Source organism: Drosophila subpulchrella, unplaced genomic scaffold (genome assembly GCF_014743375.2).
Source record: "Drosophila subpulchrella strain 33 F10 #4 breed RU33 unplaced genomic scaffold, RU_Dsub_v1.1 Primary Assembly Seq397, whole genome shotgun sequence".
Classification (NCBI taxonomy): Eukaryota; Metazoa; Arthropoda; class Insecta; order Diptera; family Drosophilidae; genus Drosophila; species Drosophila subpulchrella.
The window spans coordinates 7,501-22,500 of NW_023665619.1; the positions used below are offsets into that span (position 1 = coordinate 7,501).

General features: G+C 32.3%; 2 non-coding genes across 2 annotated transcripts; both read left to right on the forward strand.

The window, feature by feature from the left end:
• Positions 1–411: 411 nt before the first annotated feature.
• Positions 412–590, forward strand: LOC119562186. Its single transcript, XR_005221747.1, has one exon. It is a non-coding gene; the product is annotated as a 5.8S ribosomal RNA (ribosomal RNA).
• Positions 591–991: 401 nt separating this feature from the next.
• On the forward strand, positions 992–4,962 carry LOC119562188. The gene has a single exon (XR_005221749.1). It is a non-coding gene; the product is annotated as a large subunit ribosomal RNA (ribosomal RNA).
• Positions 4,963–15,000: the final 10,038 nt, after the last annotated feature.

Below are 15,000 nucleotides of genomic sequence, written 5' to 3' on the forward strand. Positions count from 1 at the left end.
TTTATTTAATATTATTATTATATTGTATATTAAATGCAATTAATTAATAAAACACTGTGTGTATATGGACCATAATATACACGCGTTGCGATATGTATTGTTCATCTCAGTTATGCGCATACATTGGATAATGCAACAACCTAAAATGTACAATGTTGTACCTGATTATTACAGGTTAATGTTTTATATAAATTTCAATATATATCGCTAAAAAAAAGTATTAATACCGTAAATGCCATTTAAAAAATACTTGATATATTATTGGTTATATGAAACTAAGACATTTCGCAGCATTCGTTTTAGGTATAAAAATCAATTTATTGAAGGAATTGATATATGCCAGTAAAATGGTGTATTTTTAATTTCTTTCAATAAAAACATATATGACAAAATTACCAAACCAATATATAAAACTCTAAGCGGTGGATCACTCGGCTCATGGGTCGATGAAGAACGCAGCAAACTGTGCGTCATCGTGTGAACTGCAGGACACATGAACATCGACATTTTGAACGCATATCGCAGTCCATGCTGTTATGTACTTTAATTAATTTTATAGTGCTGCTTGGACTACATATGGTTGAGGGTTGTAAGACTATGCTAATTAAGTTGTTTATATAAATTTTATAATGAAATTTTATAAGCATATGGTATATTATTGGATAATAATAATTTAATTATTATATTATTCATAATATTAACAAATATATGAAAAACATTATCTCACATTAGTAAATAATTTGAATGTGAAAAACGAAGAGAAATATTTTCTTTTTCAATCAAATAATACTGAGAAATGTCTAGCATAAAAAATTTATCTAGAATTGTCTCTTATTAAAGATTAGTAAATAGAAAGCCGTTGACAATATTATTATTCTTCGTTGATTCGTTAGACCAAACAAATGCCATACAAATATATAAAATATATAACGAATTTAATAAAATGTTTTATCATTATATATAAAGAATTAATTGCAAAAAAAGTTATACACAACCTCAACTCATATGGGACTACCCCCTGAATTTAAGCATATTAATTAGGGGAGGAAAAGAAACTAACCAGGATTTTCTTAGTAGCGGCGAGCGAAAAGAAATCAGTTCAGCACTAAGTCACTTTGTCTATATGGCAAATGTGAGATGCAGTGTATGGAGCGTCAATATTCTAGTATGAGAAATTAACGATTTAAGTCCTTCTTAAATGAGGCCATTTACCCATAGAGGGTGCCAGGCCCGTATAACGTTAATGATTACTAGATGATGTTTCCAAAGAGTCGTGTTGCTTGATAGTGCAGCACTAAGTGGGTGGTAAACTCCATCTAAAACTAAATATAACCATGAGACCGATAGTAAACAAGTACCGTGAGGGAAAGTTGAAAAGAACTCTGAATAGAGAGTTAAACAGTACGTGAAACTGCTTAGAGGTTAAGCCCGATGAACCTGAATATCCGTTATGGAAAATTCATCATTAAAATTGTAATATTTAAACAATATTATGATAATAGTGTGCATTTTTTCCATATAAGGACATTGTAATCTATTAGCATACAAAATTTATCATAAAATATAACTTATAGTTTATTCAAATTAATTTGCTTGCATTTTAACACAGAATAAATGTTATTAATTTGATAAAGTGCTGATAGATTTATATGAATACAGTGCGTTAATTTTTCGGAATTATATAATGGCATAATTATCATTGATTTTTGTGTTTATTATATGCACTTGTATGATTAACAATGCGAAAGATTCAGGATACCTTCGGGACCCGTCTTGAAACACGGACCAAGGAGTCTAACATATGTGCAAGTTATTGGGATATAAACCTAATAGCGTAATTAACTTGACTAATAATGGGATTAGTTTTTTAACTATTTATAGCTAATTAACACAATCCCGGGGCGTTCTATATAGTTATGTATAATGATATTTATATTATTTATGCCTCTAACTGGAACGTACCTTGAGCATATATGCTGTGACCCGAAAGATGGTGAACTATACTTGATCAGGTTGAAGTCAGGGGAAACCCTGATGGAAGACCGAAACAGTTCTGACGTGCAAATCGATTGTCAGAATTGAGTATAGGGGCGAAAGACCAATCGAACCATCTAGTAGCTGGTTCCTTCCGAAGTTTCCCTCAGGATAGCTGGTGCATTTTAATGTTATATAAAATAATCTTATCTGGTAAAGCGAATGATTAGAGGCCTTAGGGTCGAAACGATCTTAACCTATTCTCAAACTTTAAATGGGTAAGAACCTTAACTTTCTTGATATGAAGTTCAAGGTTATGATATAATGTGCCCAGTGGGCCACTTTTGGTAAGCAGAACTGGCGCTGTGGGATGAACCAAACGTAATGTTACGGTGCCCAAATTAACAACTCATGCAGATACCATGAAAGGCGTTGGTTGCTTAAAACAGCAGGACGGTGATCATGGAAGTCGAAATCCGCTAAGGAGTGTGTAACAACTCACCTGCCGAAGCAACTAGCCCTTAAAATGGATGGCGCTTAAGTTGTATACCTATACATTACCGCTAAAGTAGATGATTTATATTACTTGTGATATAAATTTTGAAACTTTAGTGAGTAGGAAGGTACAATGGTATGCGTAGAAGTGTTTGGCGTAAGCCTGCATGGAGCTGCCATTGGTACAGATCTTGGTGGTAGTAGCAAATAATCGAATGAGACCTTGGAGGACTGAAGTGGAGAAGGGTTTCGTGTGAACAGTGGTTGATCACGAGTTAGTCGGTCCTAAGTTCAAGGCGAAAGCCGAAAATTTTCAAGTAAAACACAAATGCCATACAAATATAATTATATTATATAAATCAAGCTAATTAATATACTTGAATAATTTTGAACGAAAGGGAATACGGTTCCAATTCCGTAACCTGTTGAGTATCCGTTTGTTATTAAATATGGGCCTCGTGCTCATCCTGGCAACAGGAACGACCATAAAGAAGCCGTCGAGAGATATCGGAAGAGTTTTCTTTTCTGTTTTATAGCCGTACTACCATGGAAGTCTTTCGCAGAGAGATATGGTAGATGGGCTAGAAGAGCATGACATATACTGTTGTGTCGATATTTTCTCCTCGGACCTTGAAAATTTATGGTGGGGACACGCAAACTTCTCAACAGGCCGTACCAATATCCGCAGCTGGTCTCCAAGGTGAAGAGTCTCTAGTCGATAGAATAATGTAGGTAAGGGAAGTCGGCAAATTAGATCCGTAACTTCGGGATAAGGATTGGCTCTGAAGATTGAGATAGTCGGGCTTGATTGGGAAACAATAACATGGTTTATGTGCTCGTTCTGGGTAAATAGAGTGTCTGGCATTTATGTTGGTCACTTGTTCCCCGGATAGTTTAGTTACGTAGCCAATTGTGGAACTTTCTTGCTAAAATTTTTAAGAATACTAATTGGGTTAAACCAATTAGTTCTTATTAATTATAACGATTATCAATTAACAATCAATTCAGAACTGGCACGGACTTGGGGAATCCGACTGTCTAATTAAAACAAAGCATTGTGATGGCCCTAGCGGGTGTTGACACAATGTGATTTCTGCCCAGTGCTCTGAATGTCAAAGTGAAGAAATTCAAGTAAGCGCGGGTCAACGGCGGGAGTAACTATGACTCTCTTAAGGTAGCCAAATGCCTCGTCATCTAATTAGTGACGCGCATGAATGGATTAACGAGATTCCTACTGTCCCTATCTACTATCTAGCGAAACCACAGCCAAGGGAACGGGCTTGGAATAATTAGCGGGGAAAGAAGACCCTTTTGAGCTTGACTCTAATCTGGCAGTGTAAGGAGACATAAGAGGTGTAGAATAAGTGGGAGATATTAGACTTCGGTTTGGTATCGCCAATGAAATACCACTACTCTTATTGTTTCCTTACTTACTTGATTAAATGGAACGTGTATCATTTCCTAGCCATTATACGGATATATTTATTATATCTTATGGTATTGGGTTTTGATGCAAGCTTCTTGATCAAAGTATCACGAGTTTGTTATATAATCGCAAACAAATTCTTTAATAAAACGGTGCATTTATGTATTTTTGATTTGAAAATTTGGTATAACTCCAATTACTCAGGTATGATCCAATTCAAGGACATTGCCAGGTAGGGAGTTTGACTGGGGCGGTACATCTCTCAAATAATAACGGAGGTGTCCCAAGGCCAGCTCAGTGCGGACAGAAACCACACATAGAGCAAAAGGGCAAATGCTGACTTGATCTCGGTGTTCAGTACACACAGGGACAGCAAAAGCTCGGCCTATCGATCCTTTTGGTTTAAAGAGTTTTTAACAAGAGGTGTCAGAAAAGTTACCATAGGGATAACTGGCTTGTGGCGGCCAAGCGTTCATAGCGACGTCGCTTTTTGATCCTTCGATGTCGGCTCTTCCTATCATTGTGAAGCAAAATTCACCAAGCGTTGGATTGTTCACCCATGCAAGGGAACGTGAGCTGGGTTTAGACCGTCGTGAGACAGGTTAGTTTTACCCTACTAATGACAAAACGTTGTTGCGACAGCATTCCTGCGTAGTACGAGAGGAACCGCAGGTACGGACCAATGGCACAATACTTGTTCGAGCGAACAGTGGTATGACGCTACGTCCGTTGGATTATGCCTGAACGCCTCTAAGGTCGTATCCGTGCTGGACTGCAATGATAAATAAGGGGCAATTTGCATTGTATGGCTTCTAAACCATTTAAAGTTTATAATTTACTTTATAAACGACAATGGATGTGATGCCAATGTAATTTGTAACATAGTAAATTGGGAGGATCTTTGATCACCTGATGCCGCGCTAGTTACATATAAAAGCATTATTTAATACAATGACAAAGCCTAGAATCAATTGTAAACGACTTTTGTAACAGGCAAGGTGTTGTAAGTGGTTGAGCAGCTGCCATACTGCGATCCACTGAAGCTTATCCTTTGCTTGATGATTCGATAATAAAGATGTTGCAAGCGGGCATAATCATTATGCTTGCTTGCAGCATCGCACGCCACTTTGTTTGTGGTGTGTAAGGTAGGGAAGAAGAAATATAAAAGACCTAAATTGGAAACATCAATATATAAGTAAATATTGAACAAACAAAATGTATCGTCATCTTATTAGTGACGCGATGATAAAGTGGCAAACATATTCCATGTATAAATATTCCTATGGTATTAAAATTCAAGTAAAGAGGACATATATAAAAGTTTGTATATATGGTTCATTCAATGGTAGCAGCGGTTGGTTGGTTGGTGTCTGCTCCTCTTATTGTTCAAAACTTATGTTATGGTAGCAAGTCTATATCGTCATATTATTAGTGACGCGAAAAAGTAGTGGCAAAACATATTCCATGTATAAATAAATATTCCTATGGTATTGAAATTCAAGTAAAGAGGCCATTCAAGTAAAGAGGACTTATATAAATATAAGTATATATAATGGTAGCAGCGCGGTTGGTTGGTTGGTGTGTCTGCTCCTCTTATTGTTCAAAACTTATGTTATGGTAGCAAGACTGTATCGTCATATTATTAGTGACGCGAAAAAGTAGTGGCAAAACATATTCCATGTATAAATATTCCTATGGTATTGAAATTCAACTAAAGAGGACATATAAAATTACTATCAATGGTAGCAGTGGTTGGTTGGTTGGTGGTTGGTTGGCGGCTGCTCCTATTATTGTTCAAGACTTATGTTATGGTAGCAAGTCTGTATCGTCATATTAATTATTAGTGACGCGAAAAAGTAGTGGAAATCATATTCCATGTATAAATAGATTCCTATGGTAATGAAATTTTCAAGTAAAGAGAGGACCATTCAAGTAAGAGGACATATAAAAAGTAAGTATATGTTCCTCCAATGGTAGCAGTGGTTGGTTGGTTGGCGGCTGATCCTCTTATTGTTCAAAACTTATTTTATCAATATGAGTTTGGCAATACAATAAAGAAGACCAATCTAATCCATATAAAACTAAATGTATTATATGGATATGCTTAGGAAACCCATATATTCATAAAAAAAAATTATGTATAGAAAATTATACATATATCTTTTATATAAATGAATCGTATGGATATCGCCTTATGGTAGGTATAATAACTTTTTAAGGCATAATAATGTATAATATAGAAAATATACATTGAAATATAAATGCATTTTTATAGATATGGCGGCATATAAGTGCCATATACACAAGAATAAATAATAGAATTTACCAATATATAATTAAAATGAGATATATAAACCTAGTGAGGGGCTGCACTAGTATATGAATCGTATGGATATGGCTTATAGGTATAATACCTATAAGGCATAATAATGTATAATATAATAAATATAAATTAAGATATGAATGAATTATATAAATATGGCATAGAAATGCCATATACATACATAAGAATAAATGGTAGAATTTACCCATATATCACTGAAACACGATATATAAACCTAATGATAGCTGGCACTAGTACTGTAAACATGCACGCAATAGTGCGTGGGGTAAAAAACTACTATAGGGAGGTGGTCGTTGGCGGGCCCCTCCTCGTATTGGTCAAAACTTATGTTATGCATATGAATTTGTCAATACTATATAGAACGCCAAGCATATCCATATAAACTATGGATATGCATAGAAATCCATACAAAAGTAAAAAAAAATTATGTATAGAAAAATATACATATATTTATATAAGTGAATCGTATGGATATGGCTTATAGGTATAATACCTATAAGGCATAATAATGTATAACAAGTAAATATACATTGAAATGTGAATGCATTGTATGGATATGGCATATAAATGCCATATATATAGAAATAAATTGTATATCAATGATATAACAATTATAAACCTAGTGAGGGGCGGCACTAGTGAATGAATCGTATGGATATGGCTTATAGGTATAATACCTATAAGGCATAATAATGTATAATATAATAAATATACATTAAGATATGAATGGATTGTATAAATATGGCATAGAAATGCCATATACATAAGAATAAATGGTAGAATTTACCCATATATCACTGAAACACGATATATAAACCTAGTGATAGCTGGCACTAGTACTGTAAACAGGCACGCAATAGTGCGTGGGGTAAAAAACTACTATAGGGAGGTGGTCGTTGGCGGGCCCCTCCTCGTATTGGTCAAAACTTATGTTATGCATATGAATTTGTCAATACTATATAGAACGCCAAGCATATCCATATAAACTATGGATATGCATAGAAATCCATACAAAAGTAAAAAAAAATTATGTATAGAAAAATATACATATATTTATATAAGTGAATCGTATGGATATGGCTTATAGGTATAATACCTATAAGGCATAATAATGTATAACAAGTAAATATACATTGAAATGTGAATGCATTGTATGGATATGGCATATAAATGCCATATATATAGAAATAAATTGTATATCAATGATATAACAATTATAAACCTAGTGAGGGGCGGCACTAGTGAATGAATCGTATGGATATGGCTTATAGGTATAATACCTATAAGGCATAATAATGTATAATATAATAAATATACATTAAGATATGAATGGATTGTATAAATATGGCATAGAAATGCCATATACATAAGAATAAATGGTAGAATTTACCCATATATCACTGAAACACGATATATAAACCTAGTGATAGCTGGCACTAGTACTGTAAACAGGCACGCAATAGTGCGTGGGGTAAAAAACTACTATAGGGAGGTGGTCGTTGGCGGGCCCCTCCTCGTATTGGTCAAAACTTATGTTATGCATATGAATTTGTCAATACTATATAGAACGCCAAGCATATCCATATAAACTATGGATATGCATAGAAAACCATACAAAAGTAAAAAAAAATTATGTATAGAAAAATATACATATATTTATATAAGTGAATCGTATGGATATGGCTTATAGGTATAATACCTATAAGGCATAATAATGTATAACAAGTAAATATACATTGAAATGTGAATGCATTGTATGGATATGGCATATAAATGCCATATATATAGAAATAAATTGTATATCAATGATATAACAATTATAAACCTAGTGAGGGGCGGCACTAGTGAATGAATCGTATGGATATGGCTTATAGGTATAATACCTATAAGGCATAATAATGTATAATATAATAAATATACATTAAGATATGAATGGATTGTATAAATATGGCATAGAAATGCCATATACATAAGAATAAATGGTAGAATTTACCCATATATCACTGAAACACGATATATAAACCTAGTGATAGCTGGCACTAGTACTGTAAACAGGCACGCAATAGTGCGTGGGGTAAAAAACTACTATAGGGAGGTGGTCGTTGGCGGGCCCCTCCTCGTATTGGTCAAAACTTATGTTATGCATATGAATTTGTCAATACTATATAGAACGCCAAGCATATCCATATAAACTATGGATATGCATAGAAATCCATACAAAAGTAAAAAAAAATTATGTATAGAAAAATATACATATATTTATATAAGTGAATCGTATGGATATGGCTTATAGGTATAATACCTATAAGGCATAATAATGTATAACAAGTAAATATACATTGAAATGTGAATGCATTGTATGGATATGGCATATAAATGCCATATATATAGAAATAAATTGTATATCAATGATATAACAATTATAAACCTAGTGAGGGGCGGCACTAGTGAATGAATCGTATGGATATGGCTTATAGGTATAATACCTATAAGGCATAATAATGTATAATATAATAAATATACATTAAGATATGAATGGATTGTATAAATATGGCATAGAAATGCCATATACATAAGAATAAATGGTAGAATTTACCCATATATCACTGAAACACGATATATAAACCTAGTGATAGCTGGCACTAGTACTGTAAACAGGCACGCAATAGTGCGTGGGGTAAAAAACTACTATAGGGAGGTGGTCGTTGGCGGGCCCCTCCTCGTATTGGTCAAAACTTATGTTATGCATATGAATTTGTCAATACTATATAGAACGCCAAGCATATCCATATAAACTATGGATATGCATAGAAATCCATACAAAAGTAAAAAAAAATTATGTATAGAAAAATATACATATATTTATATAAGTGAATCGTATGGATATGGCTTATAGGTATAATACCTATAAGGCATAATAATGTATAACAAGTAAATATACATTGAAATGTGAATGCATTGTATGGATATGGCATATAAATGCCATATATATAGAAATAAATTGTATATCAATGATATAACAATTATAAACCTAGTGAGGGGCGGCACTAGTGAATGAATCGTATGGATATGGCTTATAGGTATAATACCTATAAGGCATAATAATGTATAATATAATAAATATACATTAAGATATGAATGGATTGTATAAATATGGCATAGAAATGCCATATACATAAGAATAAATGGTAGAATTTACCCATATATCACTGAAACACGATATATAAACCTAGTGATAGCTGGCACTAGTACTGTAAACAGGCACGCAATAGTGCGTGGGGTAAAAAACTACTATAGGGAGGTGGTCGTTGGCGGGCCCCTCCTCGTATTGGTCAAAACTTATGTTATGCATATGAATTTGTCAATACTATATAGAACGCCAAGCATATCCATATAAACTATGGATATGCATAGAAAACCATACAAAAGTAAAAAAAAATTATGTATAGAAAAATATACATATATTTATATAAGTGAATCGTATGGATATGGCTTATAGGTATAATACCTATAAGGCATAATAATGTATAACAAGTAAATATACATTGAAATGTGAATGCATTGTATGGATATGGCATATAAATGCCATATATATAGAAATAAATTGTATATCAATGATATAACAATTATAAACCTAGTGAGGGGCGGCACTAGTGAATGAATCGTATGGATATGGCTTATAGGTATAATACCTATAAGGCATAATAATGTATAATATAATAAATATACATTAAGATATGAATGGATTGTATAAATATGGCATAGAAATGCCATATACATAAGAATAAATGGTAGAATTTACCCATATATCACTGAAACACGATATATAAACCTAGTGATAGCTGGCACTAGTACTGTAAACAGGCACGCAATAGTGCGTGGGGTAAAAAACTACTATAGGGAGGTGGTCGTTGGCGGGCCCCTCCTCGTATTGGTCAAAACTTATGTTATGCATATGAATTTGTCAATACTATATAGAACGCCAAGCATATCCATATAAACTATGGATATGCATAGAAATCCATACAAAAGTAAAAAAAAATTATGTATAGAAAAATATACATATATTTATATAAGTGAATCGTATGGATATGGCTTATAGGTATAATACCTATAAGGCATAATAATGTATAACAAGTAAATATACATTGAAATGTGAATGCATTGTATGGATATGGCATATAAATGCCATATATATAGAAATAAATTGTATATCAATGATATAACAATTATAAACCTAGTGAGGGGCGGCACTAGTGAATGAATCGTATGGATATGGCTTATAGGTATAATACCTATAAGGCATAATAATGTATAATATAATAAATATACATTAAGATATGAATGGATTGTATAAATATGGCATAGAAATGCCATATACATAAGAATAAATGGTAGAATTTACCCATATATCACTGAAACACGATATATAAACCTAGTGATAGCTGGCACTAGTACTGTAAACAGGCACGCAATAGTGCGTGGGGTAAAAAACTACTATAGGGAGGTGGTCGTTGGCGGGCCCCTCCTCGTATTGGTCAAAACTTATGTTATGCATATGAATTTGTCAATACTATATAGAACGCCAAGCATATCCATATAAACTATGGATATGCATAGAAATCCATACAAAAGTAAAAAAAAATTATGTATAGAAAAATATACATATATTTATATAAGTGAATCGTATGGATATGGCTTATAGGTATAATACCTATAAGGCATAATAATGTATAACAAGTAAATATACATTGAAATGTGAATGCATTGTATGGATATGGCATATAAATGCCATATATATAGAAATAAATTGTATATCAATGATATAACAATTATAAACCTAGTGAGGGGCGGCACTAGTGAATGAATCGTATGGATATGGCTTATAGGTATAATACCTATAAGGCATAATAATGTATAATATAATAAATATACATTAAGATATGAATGGATTGTATAAATATGGCATAGAAATGCCATATACATAAGAATAAATGGTAGAATTTACCCATATATCACTGAAACACGATATATAAACCTAGTGATAGCTGGCACTAGTACTGTAAACAGGCACGCAATAGTGCGTGGGGTAAAAAACTACTATAGGGAGGTGGTCGTTGGCGGGCCCCTCCTCGTATTGGTCAAAACTTATGTTATGCATATGAATTTGTCAATACTATATAGAACGCCAAGCATATCCATATAAACTATGGATATGCATAGAAAACCATACAAAAGTAAAAAAAAATTATGTATAGAAAAATATACATATATTTATATAAGTGAATCGTATGGATATGGCTTATAGGTATAATACCTATAAGGCATAATAATGTATAACAAGTAAATATACATTGAAATGTGAATGCATTGTATGGATATGGCATATAAATGCCATATATATAGAAATAAATTGTATATCAATGATATAACAATTATAAACCTAGTGAGGGGCGGCACTAGTGAATGAATCGTATGGATATGGCTTATAGGTATAATACCTATAAGGCATAATAATGTATAATATAATAAATATACATTAAGATATGAATGGATTGTATAAATATGGCATAGAAATGCCATATACATAAGAATAAATGGTAGAATTTACCCATATATCACTGAAACACGATATATAAACCTAGTGATAGCTGGCACTAGTACTGTAAACAGGCACGCAATAGTGCGTGGGGTAAAAAACTACTATAGGGAGGTGGTCGTTGGCGGGCCCCTCCTCGTATTGGTCAAAACTTATGTTATGCATATGAATTTGTCAATACTATATAGAACGCCAAGCATATCCATATAAACTATGGATATGCATAGAAAACCATACAAAAGTAAAAAAAAATTATGTATAGAAAAATATACATATATTTATATAAGTGAATCGTATGGATATGGCTTATAGGTATAATACCTATAAGGCATAATAATGTATAACAAGTAAATATACATTGAAATGTGAATGCATTGTATGGATATGGCATATAAATGCCATATATATAGAAATAAATTGTATATCAATGATATAACAATTATAAACCTAGTGAGGGGCGGCACTAGTGAATGAATCGTATGGATATGGCTTATAGGTATAATACCTATAAGGCATAATAATGTATAATATAATAAATATACATTAAGATATGAATGGATTGTATAAATATGGCATAGAAATGCCATATACATAAGAATAAATGGTAGAATTTACCCATATATCACTGAAACACGATATATAAACCTAGTGATAGCTGGCACTAGTACTGTAAACAGGCACGCAATAGTGCGTGGGGTAAAAAACTACTATAGGGAGGTGGTCGTTGGCGGGCCCCTCCTCGTATTGGTCAAAACTTATGTTATGCATATGAATTTGTCAATACTATATAGAACGCCAAGCATATCCATATAAACTATGGATATGCATAGAAATCCATACAAAAGTAAAAAAAAATTATGTATAGAAAAAAATATACATATATTTATATAAGTGAATCGTATGGATATGGCTTATAGGTATAATACCTATAAGGCATAATAATGTATAACAAGTAAATATACATTGAAATGTGAATGCATTGTATGGATATGGCATATAAATGCCATATATATAGAAATAAATTGTATATCAATGATATAACAATTATAAACCTAGTGAGGGGCGGCACTAGTGAATGAATCGTATGGATATGGCTTATAGGTATAATACCTATAAGGCATAATAATGTATAATATAATAAATATACATTAAGATATGAATGGATTGTATAAATATGGCATAGAAATGCCATATACATAAGAATAAATGGTAGAATTTACCCATATATCACTGAAACACGATATATAAACCTAGTGATAGCTGGCACTAGTACTGTAAACAGGCACGCAATAGTGCGTGGGGTAAAAAACTACTATAGGGAGGTGGTCGTTGGCGGGCCCCTCCTCGTATTGGTCAAAACTTATGTTATGCATATGAATTTGTCAATACTATATAGAACGCCAAGCATATCCATATAAACTATGGATATGCATAGAAATCCATACAAAAATAAAAAAAAATTATGTATAGAAAAATATACATATATTTATATAAGTGAATCGTATGGATATGGCTTATAGGTATAATACCTATAAGGCATAATAATGTATAACAAGTAAATATACATTGAAATGTGAATGCATTGTATGGATATGGCATATAAATGCCATATATATAGAAATAAATTGTATATCAATGATATAACAATTATAAACCTAGTGAGGGGCGGCACTAGTGAATGAATCGTATGGATATGGCTTATAGGTATAATACCTATAAGGCATAATAATGTATAATATAATAAATATACATTAAGATATGAATGGATTGTATAAATATGGCATAGAAATGCCATATACATAAGAATAAATGGTAGAATTTACCCATATATCACTGAAACATGATATATAAACCTAGTGATAGCTGGCACTAGTACTGTAAACAGGCACGCAGTAGTGCGTGGGGTAAAAAACTACTATAGGGAGGTGGTCGTTGGCGGGCCCCTCCTCGTATTGGTCAAAACTTATGTTATGCGTAAACATATGATTTTGTCAATACTATAAAGAAAACTTGTTTTGTACATACAAAACTAAATGAATTATATGGATATTGAAAAATAAATGGCATTATATCCATATAATGAAAATATACTTGTATTCTCTTATTATAAGAGAGAATACCGTATAGTTGGTTGGCAAAGACAATTGAAAATACCCGAATTGCAGATGATGGGTTCAAAAACTACTATAGGGTGGTGTAGCAAATAATATGAAGATGATATATCCATATAATGGATATACACTAGTATTCTCTTATTATAATAGAGAATACCATATAAATGGTTGGCAAAGACAATTGAAAATACCCGAATTGAAGTTGACGGGTTCAAAAACTATTATAGGGTGATGTAGCAAATAAAATAATGAAGATATATCCATATAATGGAATTATATGTGTATTCTCTTATTATATGAGAGAGTACCAAACGGTTGATTGGCAAAGACAATTGAAAATACCCGAATTAAAGATATTGGGTCCAAAAACTACTATAGGATGGTCAATGGGCCGGCCATCTACTATTGACGTGACAAAATACTGTCTGTCGGTAGAGAAGATATTAATCCGTCAAATTTGTTTCTTTATTCATTTATGAATATGAGACTTGGCTCCACGGTTAATATTTTAAGCCCAAAGATAATAATGTTGAAACAAAGGCCAAGGTTTCTATTATACATAGAATAACAAATTGTTTCCGAACTTTATCGTTAATCCAAATAAATAATTACAATTGAGGCAGGCTAATAATGATATATATTTTGTATTGATAATCTTGATATATATGTATATTGGTCTGCCATTATCACATACTGAGTTATGTGATAATTCCCTGCGGGGATAAATTAAAAGAGGTGTCCCTATATTAAAAGAAAATAATATATATATATATTATTTTTTCTAACGTACATATCATATATGCGCTCGGTTTTATATTATATATTACCAAAGAGTCTTATATGAATATATACAGATAAATTTTAAATTTATCATCAAAATACAAATGATTTAATTCAATATTTTATATTGGTTAAACAAAAATTGTACATGTGTGGATACAATAATGACGTATGTCGAACAAAAAAGATATTTTAGAATGAAATATGCAAATATAAAGAAAATTATTACGTATTACGAAAAAAAATATTGTGTTTTTAACATCAATAA